Below are 13664 nucleotides of genomic sequence, written 5' to 3'. Positions count from 1 at the left end.
TCTATCTGACTTCTTTCAATTAGCATAATACCTTCCTGGTTCATCCCTATTGTTGCAAATGAAAAATATACTTTTTTTTATTATGTTCAATTACCCACTATATAGTACATCATTAGTTTTTGATGTAGTATTCAACGATTCATCAGTTATGCATAACACCCAGTGCTCATCTCATACTTTTTTTATGGCTGAGTAATATTCCATTGTGTGTATGTATATACCACATCTTCTTTATCCATTCATCTATCAATGGACAATGGACACTTGGACTGCTTCCATATCTTAGCTATTGTAAATACTGCAATAAACAGAGAGGTGCATGTATCTTTTTGAATTAGAATTTTTGTTGTTGGGAGGTAAATACCCAGTAGCGGAATTACTGGATCATATGGTATTTCTATTTTTAATTTTCTGAAAAATTTCCACATTGTTTTTCACAGTGGCTGCACCAAAATACATTCCCACCAACCGCGTGTGAAGTTTCCTTTTTCTCCACATCCTCATCAACACTTGTTAATTCTTGTCTTTTTTATTCTAGTCATTCTAACGGGTGTAAAACAATATCTCATTGTGGTTTAATTTTTTTAAGATTTTATTTATTTATTTAAGAGAGAATGAGAGAGTGAGTCAGGAGCATGTTGGGGAGGTGGGGCGGGTAGAGGGAGAAAGGAGAAGCAGATCCCCCGATGAGCAGAGAGCCTGACTCTGGGCTCCTTCCCAGGACCCTGGGTTCATGACCTGAGCTGAAGGCAGATACTTAAGCAAGTGAGCAACCTAGGCGTCCCTCATTGTGGTTTTAATTTGCATTTCCCTGATGATGACTAATGGTGAGCATCTTTTCATGTGTCTGTTGGCCATCTGTATGTCTTCTTTGGAAAAATGTCTATTCAGGTCCTCTGCCCATTTTTAATTGGATTATTTGTTTTTTGGTATTGAGTTGTATAAGTTCTTTATATATTTTGGAATTATAACCCTTTTTGGATATATCATTTGCAAATATCTTCGTCCATTTAGTAGGTTGCCTTTTTGTTTTGTTGATGGTTTCCTTCTCTGCAAAAGCCTTTTATTTTGGGTAGTCTCAATAGTTTAATTTTGCTTTTGCTTCTTACCTTAGGAGACATATCCAGAAAAATATTGTGATGGCCAGTGTCAAAGAAATTACTGCCTGTGTTTTGTTCTAGGAATTTTATGATATCAGGTCTCACATTTAGGTTCTTAATCCGTTTTGAGTTTATGTTTGTGTAGGTGTGAAAAAGTGGTTCAGTTTCATTCTTTTGCATGTAGCTGTCCAGTTTTCCCAGCATCATTTGTTAAAGAGACTGTCTTTTCCCATTGTATATTCTTGCCTCTTTTTTCATAGATTAATTGACCATGTAAGCATGGGTTAATTTTTGAGCTCTCTATTCTGTTGCATTGATCTATGTCTCTCCTTTGGTGCCAGTACCATACTGTTTTGGTTACTACAACTCTATGGTGTGTCTTGAAATTTTAGACTGTGATACTTCCAGTTTTTATCTTTTGTCTCAAGATTGCTTTAGCTGGGGACAACTGGGTGACTCAGTTAAGCATCCAACTCTTAATTTTGGCTCAAGTCATGATGGAGGGATCATGGTTGTGGGATCGAGTCCCACATTGGGCTCTGTGCTCGGCAGGGAGTCTGCTTGAGATTCTCTCTCTCCCTCTCCTCTACCCCTCCCCCCACTCGCTCTGACTCACTCACGTGAGCTCTCAAAATCTTTCAAAAAGAAAAAAAATGATGCTTTGGCTACTTAGGGTTTTTTGTTTTTCCATGCAAATTTTACGATTATTCTAGTTCTGTGAAAAATGCTGTTGGTATTTGAATAGGGATTGCATTGAATCTGTAGATCGCTTCAGGTAGTTTGGGCATTTTAACACTATTAATTCTTCTTAACCATGAGCATGGAATATCTTTCCATTTGTTTGTGTCACCTTCAATTTCTTTTTTCAGCATTTTATAGCTTTCAGAGTATAGGTCTTTCACCTCCCTGGTTAGGATATTCATAGGTGTTTTACTCTTTTTGGCACAATTATAAATGGAATTGTTTTCTTAATTTCTCTTTCTGCTACTTCATTATTAGTGTATAGAAGTGCAACTGATTTCTGTGTATCAATTTTGTATCCTGCAACTGTACTGAATTCACTTATTATTCTAATAGCTTTCTGATGGAATTGTTAGGGTTTTCTATGTATAGTATCATGCCATCTGCAAATAGCAACAGTTTAACTTCCTCCTTACCAATTTAGATGCCTTTTTTATTTTATTTTATTTTTTGGTCTGCTGAGGCTAGGACTTACAGTACTATGCTGAATAAAAGTGGTGAGAGCGGGCATCCTTGTCTTCTTCCTGACCTTAGAGGGAAAGCTCTGTTTTTCACCATGGAGTATGTGTGATGTTAGCTGTGGGGTCTTTGTATATGGCTTCTATGATTTTGAGCTATAGCTATGTTCCCTCTAAACCCACTTTGTTGAGAGTTTTTATCATGAATGGATTTTGAATGCTGTTAAAAGCTTTTTCTTCATCTATTGAGATGATCATATGATTTTTATTCATTTTGTTGATATGGTGTATCACATTAATTGTTTTGCAAATATTGAACCATCCTGGTACCAGAATAAACTCCACTTGATCATGGTGAATGATCCTTTTAGTGTATTGTTGAATGCAGTTTGCTAATATTTTGTTGAGGATTTTTGCATCTATATTCATCAGGGATATTGGCTTATAGTGCTCCTTTTTTGTAGTGTCTTTTATCTGGTTTTGGTATCAAGGTAATGCTGGCCTCTTAGGTTGTATTTGGAAGCGTTCATTCCTCTTCTATTTTTGGAATAGTTTATAGAAAACAGGTATTAACTCTTTTTTAAATGTTTGGTAACATTCATTTGTGAATCCATGGTCCTGGACTTTTGTTTGTTGGGAGTTTTTGATTACCAATTCGATTCTACTATTGATTGCTCTGTTCTGATTTTCTATTTCTTCTTGGTTCTTTCTTGGAAGATTATATGTTTCTAGGAATTTATCCATTTCTTGTAGGGTGTCTAATTTGCTGGCATATATTTCTTTGTGGTATTCTGTTATAGTCATTTGTATTTCTGTAGTGTCAGTTGTTACTTCTTTCTGATTTTGTGTCCTTTGTTGTTTTGTTTTGTTTTTTCTTGATGACTCTTGCTAAAGGTTTATCAATTTTGTTTTCTTTTCAAAGAATCTGCTCTTGGCTTTATTGATCTTTTCTATTGTTCTTTTAGTTCCTATTTTATTCATTTCTGCTTTGATATTTCCTTCTTTGGGCTTTGTTCTTCTTGTCCTAGTTTCTTTAGGTATAAAGTTAGATTTTTTTATTTGAGATTGTTCTTGTTTCTTGAGGTAGGCTTTTATCACTATAAATTTCCATCTTAGAACTGCTTTTACTACATCCCAAAGCCTTGGGACCCTTGCGTTTTCATTTTAATTTGTCTCCTACAATGGGGACATCTGGGTGGCTCAGTCAGTTAAGTGTCTGCCTTCTGCTTGGGTCATGATCCTGGGATCGGGCCCCACATCAGGCTCCCTGCTCAGTGGGGAGTCTGCTTCTCCTTCTCCCTCTGCCTCACCCCCTGCCGGTGCACTCTCTCTCTCATAAATAAATACAATCTTTTTAAAATAAATAAATAAAAGTCCCCTACTATTATTGTATTACTATAAATTCCTCCTTTATGTCTGTTAATATTTGCATTACAGTGCTCCATTGTTGGGTGCATAGATATTTACAACTGTTACATTCTCTTTTTGGATTGATCCTTTTATCATTATGTAATGCCCTTTTTGTCTCTTGTTGCAGTTTTTGTATTTTGTATTGCCACCTTGGCTTTTTCTTTTCTTTCTTTTTTGCTCCTATTTGCATGGTGTATCTTTTTCCATCCTTACACTTTCAGTCTATATGTGTCTTTAGGTCTGAAGTTAGTCTTTTATAGGCAGCAGATAAATGGGTCTTGCTTTTATCCATTCTGCCACCCAATGTCTTTTGATTGGAGCATTTAAAACATATACATTTAAAGTAATTAGGTATGTACTTATTGCCATTTTGTTAATTGTTTTCTGATTTTTGTAGTTCTTCTTTTGCTCTCTTTCCTTGTCTTGTTTTTTTATAAATACAAGTTACCAGTAACAATCAACTAAATGGGAAGTCATCAGAACCGCTTTACACCATTCTCTATATCAAGTCATGGCTCATTTAAAAGCATCATTTAGCAAATGACATCTACATCAAGCAAAGATCGACCAATAGTTTTTAAAAATCAGCAATGTATTTGGAAATTATTAGGTAAATTGGATGAACTAGTTGTACTACAACACACATCACTTGACAAACCATTTTGTAATTTATACTTTTTTGAGAATAAAAGCAGTTTTTTTACTGTATTAACTTACCAGATGGTAAATATTTTAACATCACCCTTGCTTCCAGAACTGTGTAGCTTTCTTAAAGGCTGTTTTTCTTTCTCTTTTATGACACTAATAATTGAATTAAATTTCTTGCTTTTATTACAAGCATGGCATGTTACTTAAATTTTCCTTTGAAATAAGAATCTACAATTAATAGCATAAGCTATGAGAAATCTGATCAAGCCTTAGAAGTAGAATGCACACTTCAGATAGTCTTACTTGATTTTTAATATTAGTAAATAAAAATCTGATGTTTTCATTAGCATCAGAAAACTAAGACCCAAATAGATACCAAGAGGACTTCTCAGCCCTTTTTCTGCCTCAACTGTAGAAAAATCAGAAAGCATTCATTATATGGGCACCAAAGTACCAATATTTTGTCTTTTCCTGTGTAACCATTGTGTTGAACAAGCATGACTCATATGAATTGTGATCAAAACATGAATTTATTTTTGTCTCTCACAATTTCAACATTCTGCAGTGGAAGAAACCTTCCCTGCCTCAAGCTGAAGACTTGGGCAGACTCGTGACTTGTTAGTCACTCTCAGATAATAAAATTCTTCTGGCTATAAAAAGAATCTCAATTATCAAAAAGAGTCTCAATTCAGAAATTAAAATGTCCAGCTCATGGAACATTCAGAAATCTGAACTTGATGATGTAAGATCTATCCTCTTTCCCAGTATGGATTTACCTCAGACTACAAGCCTGCTTTGGGAGTAGGGTATAGTCCTTTTACACAGATGCTGTTTCTGCTCCTTCTTGGTATAAAACAGAGTAAGAGAAGTAAGGGAAGGTGCTTTAAGCAGTTTTTCTGTCTTTCAGAGGGCATCCTGTGGTTTACTTCCAGCTTCTTTCTGCTGAGGCTAGTCTACCCTCCAGGCAACCTTACTGGATGGGGCATAACATGATTTTCTCCAGCTCCCTCACTTGCATGACCCTCCTCTGGCCTCTTTATATGACCTCCTTTGCTAACTCTAGGAGTGGAGGGAACTTCCAACTCAGTAGCACTTTTTGGGCTGCACAACCAGAGCCATTAGCTCTCCACTAGCCACTAGATTTCTCCAGCCTATAGAGATCTAGTGTCTCCCAACATCAGAGAACAAATTTCAATCTCTCCAAGTATTTGAACATTCTTTTAATTAAAGCCTCAGTTTAGAAGGCCTCACCTCCCCATAGCTCCCCCAAAAGGAAAATTATGATTCACAGATAGCATGACATCACTGTCCAAAGACCTGCCCTCATCAATCTCCTCTCACCAAATCCCTCCCTATGCCCCCTTTTTGTGTTCTTAATCTGACAAGAACAAAGCACTGGAGATCATTTCCTTTATAAATCTGTACATGGGAAGGGGTAATTTTTCACTCACTTTTGAGTCCTGATGTCCTTCAGGCTAGCCCTTCAGTAGATTCTCAGGCCAAAAGAATCTAATTCTGACATTCTGTCTTCTTTTCTATACTTTTTGCTAGCGTAATTGTATAATGTATGTACACTGTAAAATGAAAAATAAATGGCACAGTGTGAGTCCTCATTTGGTCTAGTGCCCTCAAGAGATCAGACAGTCAAGTGAGGGGGACAGATCACAATAAACCACAGCCCAGGATAAACAGTGATAAGTGGTAGGAACTCAAGTTCACACAAAATCTAAGGGGGAAAAGAGAGTCTAGGAAGAATAGGGAATGGAAACAGATTTCTAAAGCAAACAAATAAAGGTGTGAGTGAAGGATACATTCTGAGACTATGAAATCACTTGATGTATTTGGAGCATAAGTGGGTCAGAGGGGGGAAAAAAAACCTTGGAGACATACTTGGGATCTTCTATTCAGAAGTTTGGAATCAATTGTGTAAGCTAGAGAAATCATTACAGGCTTTCCAAAGGATGAGAAGTGACATGATCAGATCTGAATTTTAGAAGAGCAATTTTGATGCCAATATGGAGATTGGACTGGAGAGAAGAGACTAGAACTGTGGGAAATGAGAGAGAGGTGACAGTCTGAGCCAGGAGAGTGGTAGTGAAGACCAGGAGGAGGAAGATGCTTAAAGCACTTTTGAAATAAAAGGTACAGGGGAGAGTCCAACATGGCGGAGGAGTAGGAGACCTTCCTGTTGTCTGGCCCCAGGATTTCAGCTAGATAGCTATCAAATCCTTCTGAACACCAGAGAACTCAACTGGAGATCTAAGAAAAGAATTGCTGCAATTCTACAAATAGAAAAGTGATCACTTTCTGCAAGAATAACAAGATGGAAAAACTCACCTCAAAAAATAGAACAAGAGGCAGTACTGACTGCCAGGGACCTAATCAGTATGGATATAAGTAAGATGTCGAAACCAGAGTTCAGAATAATGATTATGAAGATACTAGAGGGGCTTGGAAAAGGCACAGGAGACACTAGAGAATCCCTTTCTGAAGAAATCAAAGAACTAAAATCTAATCAAGTTGAAATTTAAGAAAGGCTACTAATGAGATGCAATAAAAAATGGAGGCTCTAAATAAAGATAAATGAGGCCGAAGAGAGAATTAGTGATGCAGAAGACAAATGATGGAAAATATAGAAGCTGAGAAAAAGAAAGATAAACAACTATTGGGTCACCAGGGGAGAATTAGAGAGATAAGTAATACCATAAAGCAAAACAATATTAAAATAATTGAGATCCCAGAAGAGGAAGGGGGTGGTTAGAAGATATACCGGAGCAAATTATAGTGGAGAACTTCCCTATCTGGGGAAGGAAACAGGCATTCAAGTCCAGGAGGATTTTGAGAGAACCCCCACCTCAAAATCAATAAAAATAGGTCAACAACTCAACATATAACAGTGAAAATTGCAAATCTCATGAATGAAAGAAGAGAGATCACAACCAAAGAAATACAAACAATTATAAGAACATGTTATGGGCAACTATATGCCAAATTAGGCAATCTGGAAGAAATGGATGCATTCCTAGAGACATATAAACTACCAAAACTGAAATAGGAAGAAACAGAAAACCTGAACAGACCCATAACCAGGAAGGAAATTGTAGCAGTAATCAAAAATCTCCCAAAAAACAAGAGTCCAGAGCCAGATGGCTTCCCAGGGGAGTTCTACCAAACTTTTAAAGAAGAATTAATACCTATTTTCTGAAGCTGTTTTTAAAAATAAGAATGGAAGGATAACTTCTAAACTCTTTCTATGGGGCCAGCATTATCTTGATCCCAAAACCAAAGACCCCACAAAAAAGAATTACAGACCAAAAGCCCTGATGAACATGGGTACAAAAATTCTCACCAACATACTAGCCAATAGGATCTAACCAGTGCATTAAAAGAATTATTCACCAAGACCAAGTGGGATTTATTCCTGGGCTGCAAGCATGGTTCAATATCCACAAATCAATCAAGTGATACACTATATTAATAAAAGAAAGGACAAGAACCATGTGATTTTCTCAACAGATGCAGAAAAAGCATTTGACAAAGTACAGCATCCTTTCTTGATTAAAACTCTTCACAGTGTAGGGATAGAGGGAACATACCTCAATATCATAAAAGCCACATATGAAAAGCCCACAATAAATGTCATTCTCAATGGTGAAAAACTGAGAGCTTTTTCCCCAAGAATACACAGGGATGTCCACTATCACCACTGTTGTTCAACATAGTACTAGAAGTCCTAGCCTCAGCAATCAGAAAATGAAAAGAAATAAAAGGCATCCGAATTGGCAAAGAAGTCAAACTCTCACTCTTCACAGATGACGTGATACTCTATGTGGAAAACCCAAAAGACTCCACCACAAAATTGCTAGAACTCATACAGGAATTCAGCAAAGTGTCAGAATGTAAAATCAATGCACAGAAATCAGTTGCATTTCTATACACTAACAATGAGACAGAAGAAAGAGAAATAAAGGAGTCAATCCCATTTACAATTGCACCAAAGATACCTAGGAATAAACCTAACTGAAGAGGCAAAGGATCTGTTCTCAGAAAACTGTAGAACACTCGTGAAAGAAATTGAGGAAGACACAAAGAAATGGAAAAACGTTCCACGCTCATGGATTGAAAGAACAAATACTGTTAAAATGTCTATGCTATCTAGAGCAATCTATACATTCAAATACAATCCCTATCAACTTTTTTTCACAGAGTTGTAACAAATAATCCTAAAATTTGTATGGAAAAAGAAAAGAGCCCAAATAGCCAAAAGAATGTAGAAAAAGAAAACTAAAGTTGGTGACATCACAATGCCGGACAAGCTCTATTACAAAGCTGTCATCATCATGACAGTATGGTACTGACACAAAAACAGACTCATAGATCAATGGAACAGAATAGAAAACCCAGGAATTGACCATCAACTCTATGGTCAACTAATCTTCGACAAAGCAGGAAAGAATGTCCAATGGAAAAAAGACAGTCTCTTCAACAAATGGTGTTGGGAAAATTGGACAGCCACATGCAGAAGAATGAAACTGGACCATTTTCCTACACCATACACAAAAATAGACTCAAAATCGATGAAGGACCTAAATGTGAGACAGGAATCTATCAAAATCCTAGAGGAGAACCCAGGCAGCAACTTTTCTGACCTCAGCCGCAGCAATTTCTTGCTAGCCACATCTCCAAAGGCAAGGGAAATAAAAGCAAAAATGAACTTTTGGGACTGCATCAAGATAAAAAGCTTTTGCACAGCGGAGGAAACAGTCTGACAAAACCAAAAGACAACTGACAGAATGGGAGCAGATAATTGCAAATGTCTTATCAGATAAAGGGCTAGTATCCAAAATCTATAAAGAACTTATCAAACCCACACCCAAAGAACAACTAATCCAATCAAGAAATGGGCAGAAGACATGAACAGGCATTTCTCCAAAGAAGACATACAAGTGGCCAACAGACACAAGGCTAAGACTTCTAGTACTATGTTGAACAACAGTGGTGATAGTGGACATCCCTGTGTATGCTCCATATCACTTGGCATCAGGGAAATACAAATCAAAACCACAATGAGATAACACCTCACATCTGTCAGAATGGCTAAAATCAGCAATTCAGGAAACAACAGATGTTGACAAGGTTGCAGAGAAAGGGGAACCCTCTTACACTATTGGTGGGAATGCAAACTGGTGCAACCACTCTGGAAAACAGTATGGAGGCTCCTCAAAAAGTTAAAAATAGATTACCCTATGACCCAGCAATTGCACTACTGGGTACTTACCGCAAAGATACAAATGTAGTGATCTGAAGGGGTCCCTACACTGCAATGTTCATAGCAGCAACATGTCCACAATAGCCAAACTATGGAAAGAGCCCAGATGTCCATAGACAGATGAATGGATAAAGAAGATGTGGTGTGTGCACATATATATAATGGAATACTACTCAGCCACCAAAAAAAAATAAATAAATAAACTTTTGCCATTTGCAGTGACATGGATGGAACTACAGAGTATTATTCTAAGTGAAATAAGTCAATCAGAGAAAGACAATTATCATAGGATCTCACTCATATGTGGAATTTAAGAAACAAAACAGAGGAACATAGGGGAAGGGGGGGAAATAAAACAAGACAAAAGTCAGGGAGGGAGAGAAACCATAAGAGACTCTTAATCATAGGAAACAAACTGAAGGTTGCTGGAGGGGAGGGAGTAGACAATGGGGTAACTGGGTGATGGACATTGAGGAGGGCACGTGATATAATGAGCACTGGGTGTTATATAAGACTGATGAATCACAGACCTCTACCTCTGAAACTGATAATATATTATATGTTAATTAATCGAATTTAAATTTTAAAAGAGAGAGAGAGAGGCAAACCAAGAAACAAACTCTCAGCTATATAGAGAACAGACTGATGCTTATCAGAGGGGAGCGGGAGGGAGGATGGATGACATAGATGATGGGCACCAGGTGTTGTATGAAAGTGCTGAATCACTCTATTATACACTTGAAACAAATATTACACAGTATGGTAACTAGCTAGAATTTAAATAAACTCTTAAAAAATAGAAATAAAAGGCACAGAACTTGGAGACCATGAGATATGTGTTAGTTAATAGAGAAGGAGAAATACATTTGAAGTTTATAACTTAGGTAACCAAGTAGATGATAATACCATTAAAGAAGTGAAGTATGCTGGTGGAGAAAGTGAGATGTCAGTCGAATATCCATGAGGCAGTCTCAGAAAATTGTTAATTCACATCTGGATCTTAGAAGTAGAATCATGACAAAGGATGGGTATGTGTATCACCTCAGACTGTAGATGATTCCAAGCCTGGGAGGGTGGCGGGGAGGTAAATAAAAAGAAGAGGAGTGGTTTGCTCCAATCATCTTTAACCCAATCATATAAATCAATAATGACCAATGCTTCTGCCATTCATCCCAGAGTGTCTCTCTGATTTCAGGCCTTGCTCCTTAGAGTTGATCCAGTCAGCACTGCATGCGAAGATAGTGACCACTCGGGCCCATGACTGACCTATTCCGGATCCCTGCAGATGTTGTGTGTTTTAGGGAAAGTTAGAAGAGCTGAGTTTTAAAACTTCATCCGAGTCTAGTAGAATGCAGACCACAGCAGTCCTTTCTTACACTGATGCAGCTGTCTTATAATCAACTCTTCCTATCAGTGCTGATTCTTAAATGCTTTATTGCCCATGACATTTCATCTTAAGTGGGGAAAGGGTCCTTTTTTTCCTAAATTTTATGTTCTTGACATGTACCCATTAGACATCTTGGCTCCATTTATCTTGTTTAGGGACAAAACATCAATCATCTAGGAATAACATTCTAAAAATCAAGTCAGCAAGGGCCAGAACAAAGTTACTACTTTTACCTCGTTATAATAATACTGGACACTTTTTTCTCCTTTTCTCATTTGCCAAGGCTCGTGATCTGAAAGAGAGCTTTGCAAAATTCCTAATATGTAAATGAAGACACTTGTCCTAGAGAATGGATGAGCTCCTGCAGACTGGGCTCACAAAAGGGAGAGAAGAGTTTAAAAAGTCCAAAATTACACTTGTGTAATTCCTATATTTAAGTAGCAAGCAGAGAAAACAAGTGATCATAAAAACTGCAGACCAGCCATTTGAGGGATGGTACTAAGAGAAAATGTCACAGAAGCCACAGGAGTGGATGTTGCATGGTGTTAAAATTCGCAGAGTCTGCCAAGTGTGAGAAATGAGAAGCCATTGAATTTTAAAATGGATCATTTGGTGACTTTGCAGAACAATGGTGGATGCTGAAGATAGAACAGGCTTCTTGGGCTGTACTTCATTTCACTTATATATATGACCTGGAGCAAATTACATAACTGAGCCACTGGCAAAAACAAACCAAACCGAAACAAAAACAATAACAACAAAAAACAAAACAAAACAAAACAAAACCTTCTCCAGCTCCAAAAGGGCAATCTGAAATGAATTTCCCCCTCAGAGCTTACAGAAATTCAAATATAAATGTTTTCCTCTTGAAATGCCTTTCATCCAGAGCACACAGGGTTTGTCAACATTGTCAGTGGGGAAAAGGCATTTCTCTGCACTGAATCAATGGCTGTTTTTGAAAACCACTTTCTATTTCCATTATTTCACAAGCACCTGCATTTGCTATTTTGCTGGCACATTAGCTGCTAAATCTGACACTGACTTCTAACCGAAGAGAGATAGATTTATTTGCTTGTATAATAAAAAGCATGAATAAAATCTTAAGAGTAAGCAGGGTTTGGTTAAGTGTATGAAGAAACTCAGAGTGTATCAGGGGTTAAAAGAGAGTGATTAATATCTGTTTCATTCCTGATTCATTTATTGGTCTTGGATTAAATCTTTTAACCAACCCTTCCAGCCACGAGAATGAAGATAATAGTTTTTACTTATGTCCTTGTGTTTTAACTAATTAGATTTGCTGAGTAATTTGTGATTCTTAGGTGAAAATTATTGAGTTTTCTCATTTACACATTACGAGAGTAGTAGATGATGAGTGAGGAGTTTAAAACCTTCTGCCTTCAGGGCCAGTCTGGAAAACCACAGTAGATTAATTTTGGTTCCCTAATTCATTGTGATTTCTTCTCTAGAGAGACTTGAGTGCGTTACACAATCATGCAATCATTCATACATAGTTGCCTTTGAATTCTGTTTTGATCTGATTCCAGTTTTTACACGCACATGCATGTGAGCACACTTAATAGTCTACATTTTGTGATGTGCCTATTCTAAAATTTAGTTTTCAATTTTCAACTTCTTGGTAAATGAGACATGTTTCTGACGATTCCAGAACGAAAGGGGAACTAAGTCTGCAGGCTCACTTTGACCGCAGTCTTATAGCTCTTCCCAGCCAGATTGCCTGCGGTTTTGTTCCTGACGCCAGAGGTACAATGGTGCCTGATTAGAGAAGTATATTCGTGGCAGTGCAACTTACTGAAAAGCAAGGAAAATCCCCAAGAGGAAATGGGGCATTTACCTATGCTTTACAAGATCATTTTTCACCAGTAAAAAAATGAAATCATATTAAATATTAAATATTAAAGCATAAGTAGGGGACTTAATGAATTCTTTTTAGAACATGGATTAAATATAGGAGAGTAAGTAGAATACTTCTTTCTGAACCTCAAATCCACATCTAATGTCATTCCCTTTTTATAACAAATTTCTCACCAATCTTCTCTGGAGACATTCAAGTTTCATAGAATCAATTTCATACACTTGAGAGAAAGATTTTAGCTGTGACATCCGTGAAAAATGTAAACACTGAAAGAGGTCTGTTTGGCTTGTTTCAGAAAAAAAAATGCTGGGAAAATAGAGATTACAATTAGCAAGTGTGGCACAGCACAACTCATGAAACAATAGGAAACGCCTTTGTTGTTTCAAAAGTGTTTCAGTCTGTACAAGACACTTGACCACTTCTGTGTCCTTGTGTTTGAACCAATGGCTGGCTCAGCTATTCCTGGTACCCCAGCCGTGACACTTACAGAGAAACCCATAGCAACCACTCCTCTATTGGTGGATTTTTTTTTTAACTTGCTAGGCTGTAGTGCTAACATGATTGGAAAGGAAATTTCCCGCATCATTCTTTTTGAAGAATTGAATCTTTTTCTTGCTAACTAATATATTTTCTTCAGCAGACAAATATCACTAGGCAGGTTGGGTCAAACTTCTAGATGTGAAGGGTACTTGTTTGTAAATGGAGGGACCATACACATTTTAGAGCAAGGGCTTGGAACATGATTGCTATGTGTGTGAGAAGTCAGCCTCTTTCTTTA

This window comes from Callorhinus ursinus, unplaced genomic scaffold (assembly GCF_003265705.2).
Source record: "Callorhinus ursinus isolate GAN/ISIS: 27379988/994484 unplaced genomic scaffold, GSC_fseal_2.0 scaffold2, whole genome shotgun sequence".
Lineage (NCBI taxonomy): Eukaryota > Metazoa > Chordata > Mammalia > Carnivora > Otariidae > Callorhinus > Callorhinus ursinus.
This window is presented reverse-complemented; position numbering follows the sequence as displayed.